The sequence below is a fragment of the Ciconia boyciana genome, chromosome 6 (genome assembly GCF_034638445.1).
Source record: "Ciconia boyciana chromosome 6, ASM3463844v1, whole genome shotgun sequence".
NCBI classification, from domain to species: Eukaryota; Metazoa; Chordata; class Aves; order Ciconiiformes; family Ciconiidae; genus Ciconia; species Ciconia boyciana.
Window position 1 is genome coordinate 21,213,088 of NC_132939.1, and position 27,029 is coordinate 21,240,116.

Consider the following 27,029-nt stretch of genomic DNA (forward strand, 5'->3'; position numbering starts at 1 on the left):
GCTTCTCAGAGGGGCTGACAAAGTGAGGCATGGCTTGAAAGAAGGTCAAGGGCTGAAACAGGACAGCACCACCTCCTCTGCTCTGAGACCAACCCATCACCAGCAGCAAGCACGCATACTACAGCTGCCCTGCGACAAAACCTAACCAAGGAAAAGCATCTCCCCAAAAAACCCAGAAAGGTTTGAACTGTGATTAAAAGTACTCAAGTTTGCAGTTTTAAACACATGAACTCAGAAAAGATGCTCTGAGAAATGTTCCTCTCATGTGGTTTCTCTAATGGCATCATCATTACAGTATAAAGGGGAGAAACTAATTCATTCAGCATGCATTCGGCCTCTAGTTGCTTAATCCAAACATTTCTCTATGACCATTTAAGCAGTCAGATGACACGGAGACTGTTTTGACTAGAAGATGTGCCACTCGTTTCTCACATGTGGATTTTATTGCAAAATTCTGGTGTTACACTGGAAAAAAAAGCTAATTCAAAGGATAAATGAGAACAGTGACTTGAGAAAAGGTTATTAATCTCTACATGTGTCCCATTCTCCCCCTCCACCCTATTTTTAATTTTTTTTTTCTCTGTCTTAAGAGGCACAATAGCTGAGGAGCATGTTGTTCGTTAGAGTTCATCCAACACAGTTGGTCAGCTGCAGCAAGTACTGGGATTGCACCATTCAGTTAACGCTCAGGAAACTTATCTCCTGAGCATCAGCTCACAAGCTGCAAACACTGCAAGGCCATGGTAATTAGCTGGCAGTTGAGAAGATCTCAGTGACTTGCTGTGGGTGGCTTGCATCCCGTCCCTGAGCAGTTTGCTCTTCGCAGTCCTGCCACTGCTGGATCAGCAGACTCCTGGTACCCAATGGGCAAGGAGATCTTGTCCCCCTCGACAAGATCAATGTTCATTAGCAGAGAGGGGGAGAAGTCAGACACATCCTAGGAGACACCACTGCTATACCACGTACCTGGGCTGATATAGCCCAAAGCCTTTCACCAGTATTCAGTGCTCAAAGGGGAGGGGGAAAACCCAAAAAAGCAAATAAAGCCCACTTCTCACTTAAAAGATATTTAGTTCCCAAAAAATCTGAGTGAAGAAATTCATTATTGCAGCTGATTTTAAATTAGGGAAGCAAACCTCAGTCTCTGCACAGCCAGAAGATCAGACTCCGAACAAACCAAGGGAGGTTTGCAGATGTACACCATGCTGACCATAGGGTCCAGCTTCCGAGTTCAACGTAGGTAAAGAGATAAATGTCTTTGGTGCAAAGCTATGTCAAGCCTGGTAAATGCACATGCATACAGATCCTAATAATAACCTGTTATTTCTGTAGGGAATTGGGGGGGGGGGGGGGGAATAGGCATTGGGTTAGAAGAGTAGAACAGATTTAACACATAGGATGCTATGTAGAAACCAGAAGTAGCAGGGTTTGTTATGTCATTAGAAACGTTTCAACAAAAGTCAACTCCATCAAGCTTATGAAGTCCTGCTTAAAGCTGAACTTAGAACAATCTTAACTGAAACCTTGCCAAAAAACAAGCAAAAAGCCTGTAAGAATCACACTTTCAGAAACTCAAATGTGAGCACTACAAAAGCAGTTTTCCTGCCTGGAGCTTTGAATATGAGACCTTCTGTAACAGGAAAAAAATATTTTCTGCCAAGTGACCTGAAGGACTCTAAGAAGCATTTAGGAGACTGCTTTAGTTGAAGTCAAAAGGGGGCGGGGGGGAAGCCCATAAAATTGGAAGACAATGTGAACAATGCTGAGCTATTCATTTGAAAATGAAAGCTGCTGCTGGGAGAGAAGGGGAAATGCCCACCACAATAGCTTTGGAAAACACTGCCCAAAACCCTCAGGAAAGACAGAAAAAGAAAAACATACTTTCAGAAATCGAGGATGATAAAAGTAACACAGAGGAATTTCAGTAGTTGCACACTAGGAAATAAAGACCAAAAAGAAAATCGCCATGGTCGACCTGTTTATCCCAGCTCCCACAAGCCTAGTTTTCACTCGGTTTAATCCAAGAGTGCATTTAGCAGAAACCCGGCATGGGGGTTTCAGCAGCTCCCAGCACTCATGCCACGCAGGGATGCAGCCCCTGGTGCTCCCCACCCCGCTCCTCCCACGGCTCCCACCCAGGCATGGGACCAGCCCAGCCATCACGCCTGGGCTGCTGGCACCATGCCTCGAGGCTGTCTCTGCTTAGCACCACGCCGGGTGCAGAAAACAAGGAATGAAGGAATGATTGTGGAGGGAAGGCAGCGCCTCGTAGGCCATGTTATCCCCTCTCCATCCTCCCATGTCTCAGAAACAAGCTACACCTCCTAACATAAAGGGTGAGGGCCCTCCCACACGTCTTCCCTCCCATGGAACGACAGGCATGTGAAATAAATATGGAGCTGTGGACGGGAACAGCAGCAAACATCTCACTCGCCCTCCCATTACTTAAAGAAAATTTGTGTCTGCTGCTTCATCCCTTTCTTCCACAGATCCCTCTAAAAAATCCTTGTTGCAGGAGAGATACAGCAGGGGCATCTTTCAAGCCACCACCAATCTGGCAGCAATAAATCTCAGCGTATTTAAATGCAACCTGCTAAATCACTGGGAGACTGCGCTTCTCCTTGGTGGGGTCCTCACCATGCAATAGGGAGGTATGGAAACACGTGGGGGCTGATGGCAGCACTATCAGCGTCACTGCACACCATGCATGTACCAGTCCCTGTTCTCCTAAAGCAGCCTTCAGACAGTCCTATTTCCACTCAAAGCATGGCCAGCGAGGCCCCATAAACAGCTACCCTAGAAAAAACTTTTTTTAAAAACTGGGTATTTCAGGAATGAGTTAATACACCTGGAAGTATCAGCCACCTCCTTGTGCTGGCATCTTTCCAGCCTACCAAAGCCTACCACAGGCCCTGCCACAGTGATCTTGCAGGGTTAGAAAACATAAACAAAGTGGACAGCAAGCTGCAATTCTAGAAACCCCCCAGAAACCTTTGCCTTCGGGTTGCCATTTCCACCTTCTCCCTCAGCCTCGTCTTCCTGCACCCTGGCAACCCGGTGCAGGACCCCTCTGCATCCTCTCAAGGGCACTCAGAGAGTGAAGTCCAACCACAGCTGCACGCCAGCCAACTGTGACTTAACTCTGCTTCTCCCTCTACTGGCTAAAAAGCCAGGAGCAATGCAAAGATCCTGTATGGCCAAAGAACTGGAGTTCACATGGACTGTGCCATCCATAGCATCCTGGATCCCAACAAGGCATCCAAGCAAGAGGCCATAACTTCAGTTTCATAAATCACCAGCACACCAAACCCAAGTCTTCCAGCAATGCTATTGTTCTCCTTCCCTTGCCTTCAGTTACAATATCTGAGAGACCTAAAAATCCTTCTTATTATTTAACAATCCAGCACTTCTTCTGAGAGCCACTTAGGATGAAAAAAAAATAAACCAAACCCTTATCAGATGAGACCAGCAGGACTCCAAAGCAGGGCATGGCATTTGTCTAGAAAAAGTGGCACCATTCAGACGGTCTCAAGCAAGGAGCAAAACATAGCCAAAACAAGTCTTAATGAAAGCTGTATCTTTTATCTGAGGAAAACAAACAAGTGAACTACATGGAAACTCAGCCAAAAAGAAAAAGCAACACAATCCTTTGCGAACTGATAAAATATTAGATAGCCCATTGCATTTCTAGCTTAGAGAGAAAAAACAGAATACCCTTAGTGTTTAGTTTCTTTGTAATTCTGGGATATGTTTTTTGGCAGCAAGCCTGGGTTTCACCTGAGGGTAATGCAAAAAGGAACATAAAAAACCCCAACGTGAATGACAACTGAAGAGCAGCCATCTGTGTGGGTGTTTCTCTTTCCAAACCAAACTTGGAGTGAAAAGGGTTTTCCAACGAGTCAGCCAAGGAAAGGGAAACTTCATCAAGAGTTGCAGTGGGATCTGCCTGGAGAGTATGCTTCATGCAAGTATCAGGGCTAAAGCCACTCCCAGTACCAGCAGCCCTCCCAGTTGTCCATCTGTCTGCTGTTCCTTATCTTCCTTTTTAAAAACTGCAGCAAAAGCTGCTGGGAAGCATGCAATGCGTGGCAAGTAATTACAGAGCAAAGCAGAGCAGAACAACCTCCAGGCATAAGTAGCAATTTAGACAGGCACCAAACACTGACCCTCCATGAGGGCTACATGAGATCTCTGCATGTGAAAGCAAATTGAAAGACACTTAAATTGGCACTGTCATGCTTAGAGGGCTGGGTAAGCACGAACTGTGAAATGCCCAAAGAACACATCTGCATGCCACAACTGCTCATCTGCGCTAAACAAAAATTTTAGAAACAGTGATCTGAACCTTGCAAAAGTCAGCTCTCTCCTTCACTGCAGGTAACCCAGAGACAGCCTTCCCACTGCTGCAACCACACATGCAAGACCTGGGTTTCAGCGTTCAGCCACAGACATGGCTGCTCCTCGCCTGCCAGACTACCTGGACCTAGAGACTGCCAGCCAAGTGAGGCTCTCAGCCTGCTCAAAATGCAGCACATTTGCAAGACACAAAGTCAAGCGAGACCAGATGGAGTCTTGAATTAGGCTGCTCAGCTTCCATCCAGCTCCTTCCAGAGCAGCTCCTCTACTGCCACTGGAGATAGGGTATTGCTTTGGACATAAGCAGTTTAGATGCGCCTTTGGTCCAACCCAGGTTGGCATCTTCGCCAACAGATTACAATATATGCCCACATACTTTAAGCACAGTTCAACAATATCAGCAAAAATTCACTGATAGGAGAAATATTTTCCTACCAGAGTACTCAAAGCTCAAGGTGGACACCTCCTCCTCCAAGCACTCACCCGCTGGAGTGAAACTCTCCTTGCTTTCACCCAAGCGTCAGGCGAAAAGCTGACCAAGGGATGCCCTGAGATTCCTGCTCATTTTGTAACAAGCTGCTGTAAAAGGAAATGGAGCTGAATATTCACATGCTTAAGGCTATTTAAAGTAGAGACGGGCTTTCCTAATCAGGGTTCTTCTGGCCTCTGAGGGCAAGAGACAGAAAGAGAAATACCTTTCAAGGAAAAAGCAGTAATAAGATAGGAGTTCCCCTGAAATAATTAGCAATATAAGGGGGAAAAAAAAAGAAAGGAAAAAAAAAACCAAACCAAAACCCAACCATCCACAAACTTTCCCTAAGGAAAAGCTTCAAACTTATGAAACCTCTATATCCACAGGTCATCAGGGGTATGGCAAGCACAGGACCAACCACTGCAGCAACACTGGGACACATGCAAGATGGTCTGCATCCCACATGTAGAGAGGATTTGCAAATAGATTCACAACGAGCCCCAGGGAACCAGGGAAAACTGAGTAGCTAAAACAATCCTAATTTGCTAGCTGATACAGATGGTTTTTCAACAGGAAGATAATAACAGGTCTTAGGAAAACATAAGCCCCCCCTGTAGAGAAGAGGGTTGTTTCAGCACTTAATTTTTCCCACTCTTCTCAGGAAGCTCAGCAGGAAATGGCAGAGACTTCCCCCACTGCGTAAATTCTTTTATCAGGTTAAATTAGATTAATTCCCTCTGGGAAGATTACTGCTCTAGACAGCTGATGGGTGCTCTTACCTTGATTCTCATGGTGCTTCTACCCCAGTGACTTAAAAGTTTCATTCCCAATTCTTTCACAAAGATACAGCTCCGTTACCTGCAGGCAATGTATACCCACTCAGACCGAATGCAGAATACACCTAAAATCCTAGTGCTACTTCCCCTCTTTCTTCTGGTTTCCAAACATTCAGAAGAAAATTGAAACTCAACAATTTTTCCTTGTTTTCTTAATGGAACCGTGACAAAGCTGCTGTGCACTTGTCTGCTATGGGGGGAAAAAAAGAAGGATAAAGCAAACTGCAGGAGTTAACATGCAGCAGCAAACAAATCATTTATGTGCACACACATGGAGCCAAGCCTCATTTGTCAGAGGAGTAAGTATCAAAGGCTTTGAACACAGTCATCCACTCCCTGTTGTCATCCTCAGACGTCTGGTGTTTGCAGCATTAACAGCAAACAGTAACAAAGATGCCTCTGTAAAAGGAGTGGAGGAAACATCAGGGGAGATGCAAGAACAAGAAGAAAAGATCTCTTCACCTCTGAAGGGTAGTTGTTCACATGAGAAGCCAGTTCAAGACCCAGAATGGTTAGGAGCAGTTGGTGAAAGCAATGAGGCATATGAAGACAGTTTGTCCCTGGAGCAGCAGCTGGGGAGGAGAGGAGGAGACAGCTGCAGCACTGCCCCAGGACATCCCATCACCACCCTATTTGTTTCAGGGTATCTGACAAGGCTACTCAAACATGGGGATGATAGTGCCTGTATCATTACAAAGCTCGACCCTCAGCGAGCCTCCAGTGGCCCCAAGCGCAGGCACAACAGGACAGTGCAATGCACTGCATGGACATACTCTTCCCATGGATGCTGCAGTTAAGGTGAGTTTGCTAACTCACTGCTCAGGGTCAGGCCAAAAGGCTGGCTACATTGACCACCAGACCCTGAGCAGCAGTTCCCATCCATCCACTGTTGGTTAACCTTAACCTCTGTGGCAGCTGTCATGAGGAAAAACAAGAGCAACCCAGACTGAATTATCCACTGCAGCAAACGCATCATTGTTCTCAACTTGCAGTACCCATCCTTATGCTCTCACAACAGCATCTCAAACTATTTTTTCAAGTCAGCATTTAGCTTTTTTGCTAACTAATACGAGATTTCCTCTCCCTTCCCCCAGCCTGAGTATTTGGCGAAATTGCTTCTGCAAATTGCGCTGCAAATGCTGAACTTTTGCCAGTCAGACAGGGAAAGCCTTGACTAAAAATAAACCACATTTCACAAAATAGATCCCTTCCCAGTATGATGAAGTAGTGGATAATACATGCAAGCAGACCTGCCAGGAGAATGCAACCTCCAGATTTGCATGAGAATATCATCAAGCTCAAAAGACAGACAGCTGCAACTACTCTGACTTGTCCTATCTTAAAAAAAACGGGGAAAAAAAGGAGAGAGGTAGGGTTGAGGGAGAGGTAGGGTTGAAGGTGCTGGGGTAAATCAAGTTTTCACCTGTTTTGGCAGGAAGAGAAGTGCCGCCACCACCTGACAGTGCCAAACTGAGCTGCCCACAACCCATGGAGGAGGAAGAGCATGACACACTGCTCCCTACACAGCCACTACAGGAGGTGAAACCTTATTACAGGAAATTCACTGCAATTCAGGCATGTAAGAGAAAGACTTGGGCTTTTTCCACCTGAGTCACCACCAGGAGTCTGGGGCACTGACTCAGTGCTGGCTCCCTCCGACAGCTTGCTAGCAAATGGAGGCAACTCCTACCTTTGCTGTTCCCCTTCTCATTACAGTTCTCCCTTTAAAAAGAGGCCTTTTACACTAGAAAATTAATTTAAGAAAAGGAAAGTACAACGAGAAGGCTAGCATGGGAAGCACAGGCAGTGCTCTACTAACCAGCTCTGCTTTAAGCTCTGAAGTGGAGAGCACGTCTGCTTGCATGGTGCGATAAACTCTGGGAAATACAAGGGAGTTAGGTGGAAACAGCTCCGCCCTGACTCCTACTCCTCCAGCGCATTCGCTGCATGGCCCAGACAGTCCTGGATGAACCAGGTTTTCAAGAAAGATTGCCTTCCCTAATGAATCCATTTCACTTTTTTAGGAATCAAGAAAGCTTCATGCAGCGAGTTAAGGTTATGTCCTCCTACAATCAAATGGGCCATTCAGGCAGGCCAAATGCAAGGCAATGCCATTTTGGGATGAGATCCATCAGGGATGGACATTTGCAGAAGGAGCTTCTTTTGCTCTGTAAGCTCTTATGGCAAGCTGAAGGCTTGAGCTTGGCGTGCCAAGCCAATCCTTCCTGGTCCGGCGACGGTCCGGCGGCAGCATCCATCTACCCGCTTCTCAGACCTCCCCTGAGCAACCACAAATGGCAAAATATTCCACTCCAATTCCAGTGGTTGCACGCACACTGGAACATAATCAGCTGGGTCAGTTGGGAACATAATTCCAGTTAATAAAAAAGTAGCCTGTAACCCAGCCCTATATTTTCTCCTCCTCACAGTAATGCAGGAATTGAAATCAAGGTGCAAGCGGATCTGCTGGTAGCACAGCGAGGGGCATCACTGAAAGCACGTTTGGCATCTCAGTGACTACAACCAACTCAAGCAATCCACTTACAGTGCCAAACAGTTGCAGAGAGCACAGATGAGATTTTTCAGTTGAGCACTGATGCCTTAAAGCAATGAATACATCAAATAACTCGGGCAAAAGGATGCACCAGGCAGCACAGTGGAGGCACTACTCCACTGCTTCTGATAGCATTCAGTGGCAGAGCAGAGCAGTAATTATCCAGGAAGGAATAAGCTGCTACAGGCTGTTCTTGCAGTACATTAAGAAAACAACAGCAGATTTGTTCATGGTTGGATACCAACATGAAAACAGCTTCCTCCCACCCCCACTCAGGACAGCAGGCAGACGCACGCTACAGGGGAGCTACCGAAGGCCAGCAAAGCAGGAGGGCACAGTAGCGGCACGCACAGCCGCAAGCTCGACTGGGATTCCCCAGCTGGTGCTACAGGAAGGAAAAGGCTGTGCCCGCATTAGCAAGGAGTGTGGCCTCTCAGGAGCTGCTCTGCAGCGACGCTGTGTTTTCCAATGCTTTCCTCAGAGGGCCATCAGCAAGGCTAAGTGCAAACCTTACCTTCTGCCTGGGCGTTTTCACAACACATCTGGATGGAAAAAACACTATTCACTGTGGAGTGTGTCCCAGAGTCAATCCACTGTGTCCCAGAGTCAATCCACACCCATGAGGCAAACCTTGCACACATTTCACTCTTGGACACATACAGACCCTCCCCCCTCGCCAGGAGCACGGCAAACGTACCTGTTCAGAGCATCAGCTTCTCTTAAGGCACCGACAAGGAGCCAGAACACGATCCCCATCGGCATACAGGAACTGGCAAATCCTGTAAGCGTTAGAGAGAATAGCAATTAGTGACATTAATAAGAACTGGCTGGTGAAAGGGAAGGATGCCAAAGCAACCTTGCAAGAGATGGGAGGGTGTTAGATCCCTGTCCTGAACACACTCCTGCCTAGCCCTGGCACCACAGTGGAGGTACCCGGCACAAGGCTGTCAGGGGAATTCTCCAAAATCACAGAAGGAAATAAAGGGAAAAGGCAAGACAACGAGTCCCAAACCAAGACTGTTCATCCAACAAAGCCTCCTCAACAGTCAATGCACTGAAGTTAATGTCTAAGTGGAGGGGCACAAAAGAGGCTGATAAATGGGATGGAAGCAGTCAGCTGCGCAACTCCCCTACTCCTCTCCCTGAGATGCTGCTGAAGATCACCTGCTCCACAGCACTTGTGCAATTTCTTCTAGTTTGCAGAGCAGATGAATCCCATCTGATGTCAGAGCCAGGCTGCTTCCATTTTTTCATTATTATTATTATTGATTCATCATTATGGTTTCATAATATAAATGGTTTTATATTTCCAGCTGATTGCTTTATAAAGCTTTTGTACATTCATCACACAAAAGGCATCTAGCAGCACTGAGCAAAAGCGGTGACAGAAGTCGCCTCCGCGGGCTACAGAAACACCTCGCTGCAGGCATGCAAAGTGCCCGCTGCACGCCAAAGAAGAGGTTATCAGAAAAAAAGGTGTTTTACTGGAAACAATTCTAAGCAGTTGTAAGTAGACATTTTTCTGATAATACAACTGAAGCAAAGGTCACCGCATCTAATACGGTTTTACTTTTCCCATTCTGTTCATGCAACGGTTCGGGGACAGCAACGAACACGGTGGATGAACAACCATCCTCAAGCGCGTTGTAACAGAGAGAGGATTTGGAAGCGGGAGGAGGTAAGGAAACAGGGTGGGACAACTTCTCCAGTCAAAGCACCAAACCGGCAAGGGGAAGGTACAGGATCAGCCCAACAACATCTCACGTATTTCCTGCCAATTGGACCTCATTATGAGCTGCAAGAAAACTTACTCATGCAGCATATTGGTTTACCTTGGACTGAGAAAGAGAGACTTCCTTGTTTTCCCTAGTCTCTGTGGGTGACTCACAGATGTCAGCCATTGCCAGCTGGTATTTAAAGAACTGAGAAAAACCGTAATCCATTTGGCCCCCCATTTTCCCCTTTCTGCTTTCCCATTATGGAAGGGCTGAAGGCATTTCTAAGGACAAAAACAATGCTGAAGACCACAAGACCACAGCACAGACCTTGGACTCCAGGCTCAAGCACAAATTTTCCATCACCATTTATAATTGCTCTCCCTGTTGCTTTACACTACCATTCTAGCCAAAACACAAAAGTTATTTACTAGTGTTATGTACCTCCAGAAGGGTCTTCTGTTTTTCTTTTGAAGTCAGTAACTGAACACCATTCTGCAGTGGAACATAAAGTCTCTACAAAGACAGAAATAACATGACAAATCCAACCTGGCCAATAATCTTCAGTTGCAGCTTATTTATAAAAGTATGGAAAGATAACTTTCCTCCCCCAGCAAGGAAATTAATACCTTAGCTTCACATGGCTTACATCTAAAGGGGCTACATTAGCTTTGTAGGACTTCATCTGCATTGGCATCGACCCACTCCTGCACCAGAGCTCAGCACGTGTGGGAGAGCAGCATGGCTGCCACGCAAACAACCTTTATTCCCTTCCTCCTCCGGCTCCTTTTTCCTCTAACAACTTTCTCAATGTGATTGCTACTATTAGATAACATTGCAGAAACATCACTGGCAAAGTTCAAACTCGCCTCCTGGTACTGCTGAGCAAGGCAAACAGAGATGCTTGTAGCTTCTCTAAGTGCTGCTGGATTTAATCAAACCCATATGAAGGTGGCCTGGCCTGCCTTCCCAAAGCAACTGCAGCTCTCAGACAAAGCAGCAGCCGGATATACTGGAAACACAACTGAGTGCCAGGGAATCAGCCCCCTGTTCCTAAACTCCCTTCTCGCAGTGCCCAGTGGCATCACTTGCCCCAGGGCTGCTCCTCCCCGGAGACACAACCATGCTCCGGGCAATGTAGAGCATGGATGATGCACTCATGCCAGCAAAGCTCCTCTGCTGCCTTCCTGCAGCTCCAACTTGTCCACCAAAATATGCATTTCTCAGTGTCACCAGCCCAGCGAACTCTTTCTGTCCTTGACGTCACAACATGTTGCTCATTGGCAGACTGAACTAGTGCTGCAGAAACATGATAACGTTTTATTTCATCTAATGTGGCAAATAAAGGTTCACCAGAGTTTTAAAAAAAAGTTATGAAGCATAGGGGCAGAGGACTGAGCGATATCAGGTGACATACAAAGGGAGAAGGAAGCACCACCAGAATAGGAGTGAAGGGTGCAAGCAAAACTATGGGGGAGAGAAATTGGAGGGCTCTGCATAGCAGGAGCGACCAGAGAAGTCCCCCACAGCATAAGCAGTGAAAGAGAAGGGTGGCACTGGCCAATAGAGCAGGCACATGACCTTGGGGGACCTGCCAGATGCCAAGCCTGACCATGCAGCTTTGCTAATGCCCCCATCACAAGCAGATACACCCACCATAAAAGAAACCCTACTTTGAAGCCTAAATTGGAGGATGGGGTGTTTCCTGCCAGCTTTGAGAAATAATAAAGTTTTCTTTAAGAGGCTTATGCTAATTTTATCCCCCCCTCTTCTGATGATCTTGCAACACGAGCAATTTCAAGCTCAAGCAAACAGCTCTGGCCCCCCATAACCAACAGCAAGGCTGAGCGTCTGCACTGCTTTTACTAGGAAGATGCACAACCCCCTTTGACACAAGCACATATGACGAACACCTCAGATACAGCTAGCACGTCGAGAGAGCTACCAAAAACACGCCAGCTCCCCAGTCAACAGACTTTGAGAAGTCATCGTCAAGGCAATAACGTACTTGCAACAAGCACCTAACACAATGGCTTTTCAGCCCAAGATGGGTCAGATAAATGTTTATAGCAAGTTGGGCAGGAAGATAAACCTACCCCTAGCCTTACAACTAGAGAACAGGACAGTGGGATTTGTCCTGCTCCCTCCCACAGAGGCACTAACACATCACGTCCTGGTCTGCAGCGTATTTAAGCAGAGAAATCATAGAATCACAGAGTGGTTTAGGTTGGAAGGGACCTTTTAAAGATCATCTAGCTCAACTCCCTGCCATGGGCAGGGACATCTTGGACTAGATCAGGTTGCTCAAAGCCCCATCCAACCAGACCTTGAATGCTTCCAATGATGGGGCATCTACCACCTCTCTGGGCAACCTGTTCCAGTGCATCACCACTCTCATCATAGAAAATTTGTCCCTTATATTCAATCTAATATTCTTCTTGATATGTTCAGACAATTTTATTAAAAGCTGTGCTCAAAGTCCTCCCGGAGGGATACCTCCCCTGGGTTAACTGGGAAGCTGAACGTTTTCAGCACATACATGAAGCCATCAGTCAGCAGTGCATCCCAAAGGACTCTACCAACATTGTAGCCTTCCAGAAATATTAACACACTTTGCGATCCTTACCCTTCATTTACAGGAAGGGAAACTGGGGTAGAAGCAGGACATGCTCTACCAGGGGCTACACAGCTGCCCTTCAGCAAGCCGTGCCCGCTCCCATGTGCTCATCAGCTTTACTGATCCAAAACTATCCTTTGCTGCCAAAACAGACAGTCCTGCCTTTTCCCTCCTCCCCCTTCTACACAACTCAGTCATCTCTATGCTTGTGGTAGCAACCATCGTTTGCTTGATCCAACTGGAAGCCATCCCAGAAAGAAGAAAATAAAGGGGAAGGATTTCTGGCAGGAGAACAGCCTCAGATCAGCTAAAGCTGATGGGAAGCACGACCTCCGAAAGATGGCACAGTGGTACATGTAGAAACCTAGATGAGGCTTTCAAGCTACAGTGCTTCAACCCATCATAGCTTTGTCTTTGCACAGGGGTAAGTCACTTAAAAAACACTTTAACGGATCCATTTACTGCTGAATGTGCTCAGCCACTCACTTTTCTAAAGACCCATCCAAAACAGCCTGGTGAAGTGCCCAAGACCCGAGGTCTCCAAACTAGGCTGATGCACCCAAACAGCAACACACCACAGGTATGCAAGCCTCGCAGCTTACCAAGGAATAGTGGTAAAACAAAATTTCTCCAAGAGGTTTGGGGATTTTTTTTTTTTTTTTGGTGTGTTTTACCATAGCTGAAGGGTGTTCTCAAATGGTTTTCAGGAGAAGAGGAGCAAGGACAAGCATATGCAAAGGATCTAGCAAAAGCTCTTAAGCAAAGCAGACAGCAGGATGCTGAAAATAAATACACAAAGCCCTTTGCAGCACCAAAGTTCAAATCCATCTGGGTATTTCTGAGGCTGTCACGGCAGCCCATAGAAGGGATTTTCCAATTCCTTGCAGAGAAACCCTGGAAAATAAGGACGGAAAAACAGAAGCACAGGCTCAAACTCTAAGCCAGCCCTTCATCCTGAGATGTGACCTCCTTCAACACCACCAGGAGCATGGCGGGAGAGCATGGCACAGCCCTGCATGGTCCCCACAGGCTGCCTTGTCCCCAGCATGGGGTGGCCCGAGCCCCCTCCACCTCCATCCCGCTTCTCCTCCAGTGCAGGGGTGGATGGAGGGGTCCCCACAGACCCCGGTGCAGCTCAGGGTACCGGAGGGGCTGCCAGCACAAGCCTTCACAGCCTGGCCAGCCACCTTGCCTCCAAAACCAGCAAGAGCACGATCCCCACCTAAAAGCGTACACGCCACGAAGCTGGGCTGAGTAGAGGGAGCTGATGCACTGGCATCCCCAGAGGTACCATCCAAACAGCAGTCCGACGGAGCTCTCCCACCCCTAGCTCCTTAGAGAGGTGAAGGAGGCAGAGCTAATCCTCTCTTGTTTTTCTAAGTTTACACAGCGTTAGTCACACGGGTTCCTGACAAAGCTGCCCCAGGGCCCCCAGGCAAACCTTGCCTGTGATTGCTACCGTGCTCAAACTGAAACCACAACTCCGCCAGCTCTCAACACGAACAGACGAGCACAGTTAAACCCCTCACATTCAAGCCTCCGTTAAACACCCTTCACAGAAATACCCAGAGCTGCTCCTCCACTTAATGCAGCTTCTTTTTCCCCCACCAGAAAAAGCACAAAGCTACTCAAATTGAGTTTCCATGGCATTAAAATCAATTAACCAGCTACGCATCTCCAACTGCCCTGTTCTCAGTTTTCCTGATAGCTGTTACCATGCAGAGCACATGCACACCCCTGAAATATCCCAAAGCATCCTTAAGAAAATCACGGACTCAAGCTTTCACCTCTGCAGAAATTAATCTTATCTTAGTTTTAAAGAAAAAAAAAACACCAAACAAACCACAACGGATTAATTCAGGCCAATTTTTACAGAGCAGAGTTTTTGAAGTCAGCTGCAACTAGCTGTAACCACAGAGCTGATGCTAGGCAGGACACAAGAGCTATCACGAGTGCAACATTTATGCTGGGGACCTTTCAGTTACCTGCATGCCACCTCCCAGCAGCAGGGACTTGGGGCAGAGCATGGCTCCTCAGCTTGCAGGAAAAAGCAGCTCATTGCACTCACCAAGATGCAAGCGACCACTGATAACAGACGGAAGCAATACCCACGCCTGGCTCAAAAGACGAGCTGCCAAGGCAAACAAGACAGCCCTTCGGCTGCACCTCCCCAGAGGTCTCATGGCCTGTGCCGCAGCTCTGCTTTCCCTGCCGGCTTTGCAGCACCAGAAGGAATCCTTCTGCAACACAGCTTTGCAAGCAGACTTCTGCAGCGGGAGCAGCACAGCCTCTTTTGCTCATTTCTTAATATAATTTCTTGAAATAAAACAAGAGCAGCTAAATTCATGCTCTATCAGCAAAAGCATGACACCAGCTAACCCAGTCTTTTCATTTCAAAGCCTGCCACTTACAGCAGTTGGAGAACATGGACTAGCAGCACTGTGAGCCACAAACTAAAGACCAGGGATGTGTTTCCCAGCCAAGGGCTGGAGGGGCAATCACCCCTCCTGCCCAGCCTCTCTGGGGACGGACCTCTCTGTCCATCCAGCTGCCCCCATGCCGGATCCAGCAACCTGCAGGAGATAACTGCTTAACCCCCCAAGGACTGAACTGCTTTGACATGCCACAGGAAGAGGTCAGTGGAGATCTAGCTGGCACCCATGCCCAAGGCAGGAAAGCGGTAAGGGAAGAGATCCCTGTAAAATCCCAAGAGATGACTTGGCAAACCATTTCCTTAGACACACAGGAGGCTGACAACAATCCACCACTGCCAAAGAGGGGCAGACACCCCCCTGTCTCCCTCCTGTTCCCGCCAGTCTGCGCTCTGTCTGCCACTGGACCGAGCACTGGCGCACAACAGGGCAGGACAATGACGATTTCCATCTGGACCCTTGGACATTAAAAGCACAGTGAGGGCAATGCTGCAGGAAAGAAAGCTCCCTGTGCTCGCACCAGTCTGCAAATGGCCAGAATAAATGAGGGGATTTGCAGACTGAACCCAAAAGCAACACACATGCTTGCCGAGCCAAGTCCGCCCCTTGTCTCAACACATGCACTGTGCAATTTTTTCCACAGAAACAAGATTACAGCACCCCATTTTAAGAGGCAGCTAATCACATTTTAAACATGTCAGGTGGAAACAAGTTCAACCCCTTCAATGGTTAAGGTCTTCTGAAGCTTATTTTTTTCCTCAGCTATATGTTATATATCCCCCCTCCCAGTTCAACTTCAAATCCCACCCACTGTATCTGATGGCATCTTTCTCTTGCAGTATGGGAGACCCTGACCAGCCTCCAGCCAGATCTCTTCACCATGAAGATGTACCAAAGCACAATCATCAGGTCACCCCTCAAACGCCCCAAAGTTGAGCAGACACAGCATCAGAAGGTCTCCAGCCTCAAAAACTCAAAGAGGACCCAGAGGAGCTCACTCCCCGATACCGCAACATGAATTAACGCCAAGTCCAGTTGCTTGTGGCTTTTCAACAGGCATCTTGTTAGAGCCCAACACTGAGGCAACATCACTCACCAAATGTCATGCTGTTCAAGGATCTCTAGCACTGCTCAGCATCCTCAGTTCATGACCTGCAGAGCCTGCCATGGGATTTATACCATAAGCTCAAGACAGTCAGAAGGACAATGTTATCAGGCTCTATCTGCTTAGCCTCTAGGTATCTAGAGCAAATAGGCTTGGAGCCTCCAGGAGACCAAGCAATGGTCCTACCAGCCCTTTCTCCTAGGGAGCGGTGTGATGGGCATCACTCCACAGCAGCTCAGGCCGTTCCTCCACAGTTGTGCTGGTACAGCTGCCGGGTCAGCTATGCAGCAAACCAGATGGGGATGCAGATGTGGCTCAAAAATACTTTGGTAAAGAACAAATTCAGTGCCAGGCCACCCAAACTGTGTACCAAGGCAGCAAGAAGGTGGCTCAGCCATGCACCTAGGCCAGAAGAACCATCAAGCAAATCAGTACTTTGCAGATTAGATACAGGTTTTCCCATGAAACCCATGCAGCAAGTCAGGGAGCAAAGAAAATAGCGATGCTTTGAAACAATTTCAGTAACTTTATCTGGTTTGCATTATAATCAGCAAAAATAGCACACGCAACACTTCTGACCCACTTTATTACCACCCAAAGGAAACGAACATATTACATCCTCCCTGATAAGTCCCCCCCATTCAGACAACAATGCTCTCACAACTAGTTTTGACTCACGGAACTGAGGGGGGAGGGAAGAGAGAAACGGTAAGAACAAGACACCACAAACACAACATTTTTCGAGAAACTGAATTTCTAAACATGCAGGTCATTTTCTTACCTGCTCCCTCCTCATCTACTCTGTATTGAAATGTTTGACAAGATACACAATTCATTATCCACTCAAGCCCAAATCAGATATCAGAGCTATGAAAGCAGGAAAGGAGACACTCAAAAATTGTATCTTGGGAAGAGAAAACCACGCTTCTAAACTAAAACCTGAGTAGTCAGCTACGATGCAAATGGGGGAAATTTAAAAAAAAAAAAATTGCACTAGCTCAGACTGATACCTGCATCCCCCCAACATCCTGCCACCATGGCGGTGAGTGGCAGACTCTTGCACACTTGGTTGAGGCAACCGCCGGACAGGTTTCCACAGCACAAACTCCACGTGCCTGGCGGGCTGCAGCTTTAGCAGCCAGGGAAAGGCATGCAAAGTGTGATGCTCACTGATTAGGGAACAGAACTGAAGGGAAGGGGAGGCAGGAGATTTAAAAACTCGAGCCAAGCGGTGAGTCTCAATGAGATCCTGCTGATTTCTGGTGAGCGAGCTGGCCCAAAGCGTGTGCATAAAGAAGCCAGGCACGTCTGCACAGCTACTGCAAAGAAAAGTAAGAGATGCACAAGCAGGCTGCAGACTTTGGACGCCTGTCCCAGCTGCTGCTAGGTCACCAGCAAAGTGTGAACCCCACTTTGCTGAATAAGCAAATCTCCCTCACACCTCTCCCAGCAGAGGAGGCATCAGCAAGCTGCTGAATACACCAACAAACAAGCCTTATTTCTGAGCAAGCTGGCTTTAATTCTGCTGTCAGGATGCCAGCAGGGCCCCAAGTCCTAAGGACATCAGTTTTGTACCAAAGGACACTCACACAAAGCTGGCGTGATGGGGGTACGCGGGGGGCTGAGCATCCCCAGTACCTGCTTCCTCTTCATGGACCTTCTTTCCCCCCCTCGGACTGATGACAAGTAGTTTCCCACGAGGAAAATCCTGCGCTGAGCTCCAAAAGGTGGGGGCAAGCGCCTTGTTTGCTTGATTTTTGGGGTACCACAGCACCAGGGCTCACTGGTGCTGTGAGCTCCCACCCTACTGGATGCAACTGCTCAGCAGCCGCCTGCAGCACGGGAAGCTCCTCTGCATAAAGCTGAACAGTGCTGGCTCCTGTGTTTGATTTCCAGGATCCGAGCCACAAGGAGAGCTAAAAATATCCCAATTAACCATTCCTTTTCAATGCGAGACTTGCTGATGGTGCCACGAGGGTATTATACAACTGCAAACAGGAAGATGTGGTCTGCAAAAAAAAAGAAATCAAACTGGGAAAACAGCTGGCCAGGACAGTAATCTCTGAATTCAAGTGTGGACCACACCGCCCAAAAATGTGAAGGAGCTTGTGCTACTTGCAATTGTGGTGGCTAGCTCTGACGTGCTTGCAAGCTTTCTGGTGTAATATACACAGGGTATCATTTTTGCTCTGCATTGATTATACACAGAGAGCTCATTCTGGCTATATCCCATACAAGCTGTCTCCTGAATCAGCTGGATGCTTAGCTCTGTGCCATCCTGCATGTCAGGAGTTAAGCAGGAAACTTATTCCTGGTAAAACCCATTGCAAAGAGACAGCTAGGCTCTGGAGCTAAGGATTTCTTCACATGCAGATTTAGCAGCAATTTTTTTTAATCACTGCCCGGTCTTTACACTGACATCTAGACTTTAAACATTGTCTGTGGGTAATACAGGAGTACATTACTCACAGCAGCGCACCCAGGAGAACCAGCAAATCCTCTCCATTTGAGCCCGAGCATTGGCTTTACCCTGGAATTACATTTATCTCTCTGGCACTAGGCTCCCATTAATGGAATTACCAGGCAGGCTGCTTCAGACTTAACACTTGAGAGAGGTGGGTTGGGATGGCACTGCTCCAGCCTCAACCTGCAAAGCCTGCACTGTTTCTCCATCCTCCAACAAGCTGCCGCCCTAACGAGCCCGACCCGGTGACAAGAGCCAGGGAAACAAAAGAAACAAACCCGGAACTGTCCAGGGCAATCAATATCTTTCTAGGAACACCCAGGCCTCTTGCCAGCTCTCTTCCAACCCCAATTTAGCTCTCCTGCAGCACAGAGGGGGATGGCACACACGGGAGCAACCTGGCGGGATGCCAAACTGGGAAGCACAGCTGGTGCTCAAGCAGACACTTAGGGAGGCGAATCTGCACCGGTCCCTCTGCAAATACCTGATGCTGAGGGTGTCAAATCAAACCCACAGCTAAGGAGAGCACCCATCCACCTCAAAAATCATGGAGCAAGCACTTGAGTCTGAATAGTTGTTTCAGAAATACCCACTGCTACATAAAATGGGGAGGCGTATCGTAGCAAACCAGACAAGATTGCTAACCTCAGCATGGGAGATTATCTTGCACGTGCTAGAAAACTGCCTTCCATCACACAGCAGCTATTGCACTGCCATCCTGAGCGATTTGCAGCACGGCATGAACCAGTCCCTTAAACCACCCCTACACTACCCAATAAAAAGGACAACTGGGAGTGCCACAGGCTGACAAAAGGTAAAGGAGATGCAGCAAGCAACCATACCGCAAAGCTCCACCGACAGCACTGCAACTTCAGCATCTCTGGGGGCTCTTCTTTGCACAGAGCAGCTGTAGGTTTGTTTAGGCGGGTTTTTTTCCTGTCACCTGCAAAGGGACTTCTCTGTCCTTGGCAGGGAGGGAACGCAAGGAGAAAACAGATATTCACCAGCACTTGAACAATTTTTGCCCCAGGTATGGAGACCCAGGTGCACAGCACTGCCAAAGCAAGTAAAAGATAGCAAGAGGAAAGCTTATTTGCAGAGTACAGACGTGCCCTTAAAACAGCTTGAGCTGTGGGAGCTCAACTACTCTGTCCTGTAATTAAAATGGAGGAGAGGAAAGCACAGGAATTCCTCCAGCATGACTGTGAAGGACTAACAGGCTTTGAGTTTCAAAGTCGATCTTAACACACACTCTTCAGTGTGATTTTAATTAAAAAAAAAAAAAAAACCACACAAAACAAACAAAACAAACAAAAAAAAACCCAAAAAACAAAAAAACCCCCAGTTTTTGCTGTGAGAAAAGATCCTGCACAACCCTGTTATAAAACCACACAAGGAGCAAATGAGGGAGGCTGGGACTGACAAAGCAAGGCTGAAGGCAGTCCCCTCTTCCCCCCTGCCCCTGCATTTGCTCCGCCAGTTGCTCTCAGCAACATAATGATTCAGAGAGGCAGACTGCCCCGTGACAGAAAAAACACATGCAACACCCAGGCGGTGAAACCTCACATCTGAGAGCATCTATGCAAAACACAGCCTGAAACATTTTTTCCAGCTCCACAGAGTCATCTTGATGTTTTGCAAAACCGAGCTGGTGAAACACTTTCACATGCATCGAAGGTGAGATTCCCCAGCAGGAGATACTCTCAAGCATCTCCCTATTTTCTGCATATCAGGAACAAACAAAAAAAAAAAAAAAAAGAAGCCTATGGGCAAGATTACAGGGTCTTGCAGCTCAAGGTGATGTAAGAGAGACAGAAGGACATCAGAAAAAGAAATGACACGTGCAATACTCTTCAGCCTAGCACCCAGGGGAATAGCTTAGTTAAGAAAATTACTTTCTTTTTAAATTAATGATAAAGGTAAGGAGCCATCAGAATTATGAGTCAAGCTCCAAGATAAGAAATCATACTGCTGGATGGGTGCGGCTGCCTGATTGTTTGGTCACTGTTTGGGTTTTTTTAAAAGATAAATGTGTCTTTCAGAACATGTTTGTTGGCCAATCTTCCCTCTGCTGAAAAAAAAACAAGAAGGAAGCTCACAACTGTGAAAACGATAAATGAAAGGCAGAACAGTTTCTGAAGAGCTGAGATCATGCTTCACAGGCCCTTGAAGGTAAGATGCAAAATATTAGTACATTGAAAAGGACAAAAGAGGAGTAAATTTCAAATTCCAAGTAGTTTGATAAAATATCATTCAGAGAAGCTATTAAGCAAACTCTGAAAGAGGCAGAGCCCATTCACAGACCAGAACCTGCCAAAGAAAATAAATAAATAATTTTAAAAATCTATTTTTCAGTTGTAAAGCTGTTGATACATGAGTACTTCATCAGAATTTCACAGTCTGGAGGAGGCTATCTCAGCAAACGCCTCCAGAAAAAAAGTAACTTGTACATCAGAGGAAGAACTAAGGCAAATCCCTTAGGAAGGGTGTAAAATTGAGCAGAAAGAAGTTTTGAATCCAACAGAACAATGGCTTGAACACAGCCAAGGTAGAAGTACAAAAGTACTGCAGGAAAGCAAACAGTATAAAGCACCTAGGAGCTCAATGGAGCAAAAGCCACAGCAGGTCCTGTTGCTCTCTCCAACTTCCCCACTGCTCAATGAATTGCAATAACGTGGGGACTTGGCAGGGCTGAGCAGCCCTGCCAGCTCAGCCCAGGACTTTGATGCTCTCCATACAGCAAGGTGTTAAGCAGCCACCACCAAGGTTATACAACAGAAGTTATTTTGTAACCATTTTGGTTTAGAAAGCATTTTGCATTGGCCTTCACTGCTGTCGATTTTGCCTTTTCTTATTCAAGAACATCAGAGGGGAAGAAAAGTGACCGAGCACAAGACAAGCCCTTTACTAGAATGACAAGTTTTTAACTAAATCCTGGATATCGCCGCTGCTGAACACAACTTTAAATTAAAGCATCAAGCCCATGAGCAGCCTCCTCTTTCTCAGCACGGCACTGGCAGAGAAAGTCCCAATGCTCTCACCCACTTTGCTATGCACACCCTGATTGAGCGCATCCCCTTTTCCCACCAAAAACAGGGCACCAAATCCCAGCTGGTCAACGCAGCTCCCCAGAAGGCTCCAGCACATACCCTCATCCGCCATTTCGACATGCACCCAAAGATCCCTGCTCCAGACCCAGCATCTCCTTCCTCATCCAACAGGGAGATGTTGCCCTTAACTCGACTTCAGTTGGAGCACAAGAGCAAACGGAACCATTTCTTGAGGGAAAGACCTCATGATTCACCATAGTGCCAGATTTCACTTTTTCCGGTGTTGTTTTTAAAGGAGGTATTGCAAGGCAAGGAGGGGGGGAACCAACTGCAAGCGGTGGGTTCACTAATCCAGGCACTTGAGCTGCTGCATCTCCATCTGCCCCTGCCATCCGCAGGGACCAAACCCAGCTGTCCCACCAGCACTGCCAGCTACATCCCAGGCAGCAGGTATTTTGGGGGCTCCCCCAGCTGCCCACTGAGTACCTAGGCCATACCTGTGCCACCTTGCGCGTCCCCAGAGAGCATCAGGGCTGGGGAGGGCAGGTGAAGGCTCACCACCCCATCCCCACAAGGAGCATGCCTGGCCACCGGGAAGGCAAAGCCTCCCCTAACAGCAACCAAGGTGATCACAGGCAGCTCCTGTGCCACTTCATCCGGTGGGGGGAAAAAACCCAGTATTTTGGTGTTTGTTTTGTTTTGACCTCAATGCAGCCCCACCTCGACTCAAGGGACCCTGCCAGTCCCCTGGCAGAGTCTCTGCCAGGTGCACAGCGCCATGCTCTGACCCTCCACACAGCCCCCACCTTGGCACACAATCCTTTGCAGCCCCCCTCCAAGCACACAGCCCTTCGCAGTCCTTCGCCCCCCAAAATGCTTTCCTGTGCACACCAAGCCCTTTGCAGCCTTCCCGAAGCCCCCATTCGCGCAGCCCTCTGGACACCCCGTCGCATCTCATGGTTTCCCATTCGGGGTGTCCCAGACACACAGCTCTCTGAAACCCCTAGATGCTCCCGGGCACACAGATCTTTGCAACACCCTCCGCCAAGCCCCTGGGCACACAGACTTTTGCAACCCCCTCCCGGTGCCCTCGGGCACACAGCTCTCTGCACACCGTGCCCCGCCGATGCCCCCACGCCTACAGCCCTCTGTAACCGCCACGATGGCTCCAGACACATGCCCTTTGCAACCTCCCCCGCCCGGTGCTTCCCCACGCACGCTCCCCTCGGGCTCCGCACGCCGCCGTGTCCCCGGGCGGACCCCGCCGCACACGCCCGCGCACCTCAAACCTTCTCCTCTCCTGTCCCGTCCCGTCCTCCCGCCCCGATGCACCGCCCGCTCCGTGTCCCCTCCGGTCCCTACCGCGGGGCGCCGCGCGGGCGGGCACGAGCTCCTAGCCCCGCCGCACATCCTCCGGCGCGCGCCCAGCCCGGCCCGCCCCGCGCCGCCGCCAAGCCCTAGCCGGCGCGCCCCTGCGCAGGCGCAGTACGAGCCCCGGCCGAGACGCGTAACTGCTGGCGCCGCATGGCGTCTCGCGAGAAGAGAATAGAACCACGCCGGCAAGAACGCAAAACGGAAAGGGGAATTAGCTCAAATGGTAGAGCGCTCGCTTAGCATGCGAGAGGTAGCGGGATCGATGCCCGCATTCTCCATGTGTTTTCTCGGCTGCCAGGCCGCAGTGCTCTCTGCCTTTACGATCCACCAATGCATTTTGCTTTTTTCCTAAAAATTCCTTAAATTCGTATTTGCTTCCTTAAAATTCCTAAAGATACATTTGCTTAACCTGTGGTTAAGGCAAACAGAGCACTCTCTGCTGTATGCATGGCACTGCAAAAAAGTCTTTTGCTTTCTCATTTAATATTGGACAAGGCCTGCAACAGGGAGCAGCACCCACTCCCTTTAGTGCTTCCCTCGGCAGCTCCGGCCACAGCCCTCATCCCGTCCAGGAGCCGGAGAGCCCCAGAGATCCACTCTCCTGAGAGCCTCCAATAGAGCCAAAAAACTCATTTGCTTTTAGTAAATTTGAGAAGGAATCAAAATACCTCAAGAAAGCATTATTTAGTCAAAGAAAAGGCAAGATTTTGCCCAGTGAATTTATCCAGGTGCAAAGTTCAGGCAAATATTCAAAGTCTTCACATTCTGTTATTATTCTACTGCAACAAGCCACAAGGAATAATCAAATGCTTTAAAGTAAAAGAGAGCAGATTTTAAAAACTAAAGGTGTATCATGAAAAAAACAACCCCATAGGAATACACGCAGTTGGCATTTCCATTCCAGTCACAAGCTGAACTGGAAACCAAAGGTGGAAAACAATTCTGCATGCTTTCTCCAGTTACATGCTTGAGGAAATGACCTTTCTGACAGATTTCAATGGCAAAGAGTGGAATTCAGCTTTCAAGCTGCTCACAGCCCTCAGCCTACACTTGAGCAAACTGCAAAACATCCCATCCCCAGACCTTTGCAGTGGGCCTGGGGTAGGCTCACCCCTCTGCAGAGCATGCGCCTGAGCCCTGCGGTGGTCGATGAGGGAAGATATCTGGCTCGGAGTCCATGATCTTAAATCCCAGGGGACTTTCCAGCATGTCCCATCAGATCCCCAAGCAGGACCTGGGGCATGGTGGAAAACATCAGTGGATGCCTTCCAGACTGACCAAATTCTTCTGCAACATCCGTCCATTAAACCACATCTTCAGAAAGAATAAGAAGCCTTAATATCACTGGGTATCCTTTTAAAAAGAATAAACATGGGGAAACTCTTTTTGTCTGGATAAATCTCATGTGCAGAGATTTTTGCAGAGCAGCACTACTTAGCTATGGTCTTTTTGTGCATCTATAGCCATGCCATACCCCAGGCTTGAGTCCTGTCTATTTTACTCTTTAATTCCTGCAGATCTTTGAAAGTCCTTCTAATCATACTGCCCTTCTTTATAGGCAGCATGGATGTTTAAATAAGACAATTCCCAATTAATTCCCAATAGCCCAAAGAAGAACTACATTGAAGAGAGGATGCAGTGGCTTTTCAAAATGATTATTTGGCACAAATACCCATGAATTCTCATGGGTAGCCTCATGAAGACTAGAAAGAGATGTCTCCACTGGCAGTGGACAGCTACCAGTCCTTTCCAGAAAATGGCAATGGTAACATGCAAACTGAAGTCTGAAAAACAGATGAGTGTATGGTTGCTGGGGTTTTTTTAGCTTGAAAATTTCATTCTTGCCTTTTAAAGCTGATTTACACTCAGGCTTCTGAGTCCCAGACAAACTCATGAAATAACCAGCTGTCGCTACAATGGTCTTCAAAGCTTCAACAAATGATTCAAGTCTTCCTATGCAGCAGGATTTAACAGGAAAGTGAAATCCATTGCAGTCGCCTATTTCATCAGCTGCTACGCAGCCGCCATGAAGAGACTGTATTGTGAAATACATTTGTGTCTATGGTCCGGTCGTCTCGTTTTCCCCTCTAGCTTTGGCCTCATCTGAACCCTCAACCCCTGCAATATCTTGGTGACCACGGGCAACCTCGGGATGATGGAAAACTAAAGGAGGACCGTAAGTCTGATCAAACTGATGCTGCATCGCCCTCTGCAGACTGGCAAGCAACAACTGCCACGGGTTGAGGCAGAATATGCAGAAGACAAGCAGAGTTGCGTGAAAAATTCTCCTGACCATACTTTTTCTGCAGGTCAATGCCATACAGTAGTTGATGAACACATCTGGAAAGCTCCATTTTCTTGGGGCTTCATTTTCACTGGACCCACGGTGAAAGACTGTATACACAGGGGTAAAATATTATGCATATACTCACAGCACTATTTCATTATAATTATTCCCACCTCCTGAAAAAATAAAACCAGCATGAAACAAAGAGACCAGCTTTTCTTTTACAAGAACAAGACGACCACATCAGAACAGCTAAAAATTCCTCCCTAATGGCTTTCTTGTGGGGAATGAGCTGCCATAATATGGAGCATCCATATGTGTGCATGCACACATGCAAGTTGGGGTGAGCATTTGCCTGTATTTGCCGAGGAGCTCAAAGCTTACTCAGCCACCTCCCAGCTCCCAGTTGCTTGCTACTAGCATCTGTTTATTGACCTCCCTTTTTTTTTTTGCTCCTGAGGCATCAACTAAGCCACAGCGTTGGGTTCTCCACTCTGGCTCCACAGATGCTTTTGCTCCCCAGTGCTTTATCAACCTGCTGGCTCTTCAGGAATGACCCAAGTTTTGCATTTCATCCCCCTACAAAGCCTCACTTCAAGTCACACACAAGCTCAAGGAACAAATGGCTTCCAGCAATGATCAAGTAGGAGTTAAAACAAGGCTCTCAGTGCAACAAATGGAGCTGGGCACATGCTTACAACTTGCTGTTTTGATGGCTACAGCTGAATTTATGTAATGAATTTGCTGGTAGGCATTGCATGATCAAGTTAGTTAGCAAAAGATCTGTCACTACCCTGAAAAGTTTATTGTCTTTAATTGCAATTAAGTATATGCACAGACACATCATGCGAGCAGAGAGGACAGAACGGGAAACTGCTAGAGGGGGAAAAGGCAAAGCTTTCAGCTTACGCTAATGAGCTTAATTTAAGTATCCTTTTGTAAGTTTGCTCTAGGGTTATGTGTGTAAATTTAGTTTTAAAATTAAGTCATCTTAAATGCAGAGACACATCTCAACTTCCCCAGATCCCAGGACACAAGACCTCCTCTTGCTGGGTCCATGCCAGCCGTGCCCACAAGTGGCAGGGGCAAGACAGGCACCACTGTGCTCTCCCTCCCTGGACAAAAGCCAAAGGAGGGGGAGGCCCTAAAAAAAGGCGAGATAAATTTGAGGGACCTCAAAAAGGTCATCAGGAAACAGTGATAAAGAAGAAGGGAACACAGGGCAGATGTCACCATCAGACTCCTCAGGGGTCAGACCTGAGTCTGTGCAGACATCCAAGTGGATGTACCTTTCATGCCTGGAGTCTTCCACTGTTTCCGTGGAAAGACATGCACGTGCATTTCTCACCGGTGTTTGCTGTTGGCTTTCTCAGCCCCATTTTGCATCGTTTCCTCTGGACTTGTATGCATGTCGATGAGTAGGACAGCCTAGACCTGCTTGCTGGGGAAAGGGCAGTAGATTTTTCCCAAGATGCCTTTTGTTGTCCCCACAGTGAGGGCAGCCAAAGGGATGACAGGGAGATAGAAGCTGATAACATCTTGGCATGGCTACCTGGCTTCTAAATCTAGTTTTTCACCAGCACAGACCAATGTGTAGTGAGTGCTTTGTCCAGGGCAGGAGGTCTACAGAAGGCCCATGTGACATAAACCACTCTGAAACCTGTAACAAACACTAGACTTTGTCCTTTAGAGACTCCTGACATTGGCGGTGGAGCAGGAACTGAGGCAGCGAGAGAGAACAGTGTCTGGATAGGAAATGATACCTTT

The 27,029-nt window shown here is 47.7% G+C and overlaps 1 protein-coding gene and 1 non-coding gene across 4 annotated transcripts in view; one reads left to right on the plus strand and one right to left on the minus strand.

Moving 5' to 3' along the window:
- The window catches only part of LOC140653530 (uncharacterized), an 84,430-nt gene extending 61,362 nt beyond the window's left edge, over positions 1-23,068 (minus strand). Inside the window, exons 1-3 of one of the 3 annotated variants that reach the window (XM_072865700.1) lie at positions 22,964-23,024; positions 10,378-10,449; positions 8,916-8,997 (exon numbers count right to left, since the gene is read on the minus strand). The gene's annotated coding sequence lies outside the window, so the exon portion shown is untranslated. Of the gene's footprint in view, positions 1-8,915; positions 8,998-10,377; positions 10,450-22,883 lie in introns of all 3 variants that reach the window. The other 2 variants (XM_072865698.1, XM_072865699.1) reach the window with 2 other exon arrangements.
- A 112-nt stretch (positions 23,069-23,180) lies between these two features.
- On the plus strand, positions 23,181-23,253 carry TRNAA-AGC (transfer RNA alanine (anticodon AGC)). The gene has a single exon. It is a non-coding gene; the product is annotated as a tRNA-Ala (tRNA).
- The last annotated feature ends 3,776 nt before the right edge of the window (positions 23,254-27,029 follow it).